At 42.3% G+C, this 2,191-nt stretch overlaps 1 long non-coding RNA gene across 1 annotated transcript; it reads left to right on the top strand.

Annotated features, from left to right (window-relative positions):
• Positions 1 to 280: 280 nt before the first annotated feature.
• Positions 281 to 2,150, top strand: LOC106810494. Its single transcript, XR_001394025.1, has 4 exons — positions 281 to 356; positions 583 to 757; positions 1,418 to 1,534; positions 1,773 to 2,150. It is a non-coding gene; the product is annotated as an uncharacterized LOC106810494 (long non-coding RNA).
• Positions 2,151 to 2,191: the final 41 nt, after the last annotated feature.

The following is a 2,191-nucleotide window of genomic DNA, read 5'->3' as shown; positions in this document are numbered from 1 at the left end:
GACATATATATATCGATATATAGTCAGGAAGGGGGAATGTAGTTTATGTTCTGTGCAGTGATGTACGGCAGAAGCCTTTATTTATTCAGCAGGAACTGTGTTGGTCCTTGGCATAGTCATTGGATCAGGAGTTGTTAAACATTTTCTTGTAGCACGGACTTGCTCTTGCTCTTGTTCATCTGAAAATATAAAGAAATTGAATATGCAATGTTATCTGAAGTTTGCTTTTGACAGCCAAATCTGAAAATCGCGTAATTTGGAGACTTCTCTGTAGGTTGATTTGTACATGAGGGATATACTGCACAGCATTTAATATCCAACCTCACAAGCAGCATGTGGAGAATCCGCAAGTCCAGGTATGTGATATACATTATTGTGGATATACTCATGTTAAAAATCATGATTACACTAAAAACAATATAATCATTATTATATCGTAAATTATGTGATAAGCATAATATAATTATATAATTAGTACTATTAATCAATAATTTGTGTTGTTTTATTATATTCCTGTGCCAGTCAATGAACCACACTTTATCTAAATTATTAATTACTTATTGTTATCTTACGTGTAATTAGTTACAGTTGAAATGAATCATCTATGTGACCCCCGTGACCTCTGCATGTCGGGGCGCCCTCTGGATGACGTTGTACCGGAGCTTCTGACGCTGTGGCAGACGCTGCTTCGCGTGAGAGACAACATCTAAGACAGCATTCGCAACGACGCCGACATTGTACTGCGCACCTAAGCAAGGTCAGCGCCCCCTGCTGGGAGCAGCGTAGCGCGCGCGGAGGGGTGGGGCGGTGTGGTGTCGCTGGTAACGGCCGTTTATGTGGCGGCTGTTGAATTACAATAAAAAATGTCTCATAGTGATCAGTAAAGGTACAAAAATGTAATCAGTATCAAAAAATACTAATGGACAAGATGTATGAAAAAGACTGAAAACGATGAGAGATGATGATGTAGAATTGATGAGATGAGAGATGTGATAAATGAGAATGTATAAATACTCACTATTGAAAGTCATATAAATATACACCACGGGTATAAATATATACCATTTAGTCTACAGCGAGATAAACAATCTCGTATAAAAGATTTAAACAATCTTAACCTTTCACCCACTTACTTCGCATACACTACACATTGATAGTTTGACCATTACGAGTCAATATAATTATAATTATAAAATTGTTTACTTATAATTATAATAATGGTCATTATAGTGGGGATAGATGGCTGTGTATCACAACTATCGTGTGCTACGTAACACGTGTGTAACGTAACGCGTGTGTAACGTAGCGCGTGTGTAGCATGCCTGTGTGTAACGTAGCGCGTGTGTAGCATGCCTGTGTGTAACGTAGCGCGTGTGTAGCATGCCTGTGTGTAACCCGTGTCTCTACCTTCACCCAGTGCTGCGTGCAGATTTGTGATTCAAACTACGGCAAGGTGGGAGGCAATGCGCCAGCTGCTGCCCGTGTTGCTGAGGGACGGAGTCAGCAACAGCGTTGCCGAGATCAGAAGCTTTAGGTAATGACAAGACGTAACGAGCGAGCACCCATCCTCGTGGCGTTAGCATCCAAATAACACGCGGCGATGTGTCGTCGTTATAAGTACATGGTGATGGGTGTAGTCAGTGATACTTTAACTCGCTTTTATAATACTTGAATCTCAATGGATGTAGAACTACTACTAACGTTGGTAACTTAGTCATCTTAGTAGTAGTAGTAGTTGTGGAATGCTTGGAGACAACGCTGAACACTTGCAGATGACACGGATGAAGTTTCTGCTGTGGATCGGGAAGACTGGCGATGCTGCGGAGATGGAATAGGCAATACAGCATGCGGTCGACCGATGTGGTGCTTCTTACAGTTTCTATCCTCAAGGATTGGACAGCCCAGCTATTTCACTCACACAGTCACTGCCTCGAGTCACCAACAGCGTCAGCAATATTGTTTGTCTTCCTATATTAATATCGCTAGACGGGGGTGCAGATGGAGACATGAGATAGAGAGGGACATGGAAGGAGGGACAAATGTCCAGCAGTTGGTGCGCAGGGTCGGTTGCCTACGTAAATGCCTAATATAGTAGCATTGGGGGAGTGAAATCTATTTAGGATTATTTCTATATTATATGTGTGCGTGCGTGCGGGCGTGCGTGCGTGCGTGCGTACGTGCGTATGTGCGT

The sequence above is a fragment of the Priapulus caudatus genome, unplaced genomic scaffold (genome assembly GCF_000485595.1).
Source record: "Priapulus caudatus unplaced genomic scaffold, Priapulus_caudatus-5.0.1 Scaffold446, whole genome shotgun sequence".
In the NCBI taxonomy this organism is placed as follows: domain Eukaryota; kingdom Metazoa; phylum Priapulida; class Priapulimorpha; order Priapulimorphida; family Priapulidae; genus Priapulus; species Priapulus caudatus.
The sequence above is the reverse complement of the archived record's forward strand: the minus strand, read 5'-3'. Positions and strand labels throughout refer to the sequence as shown.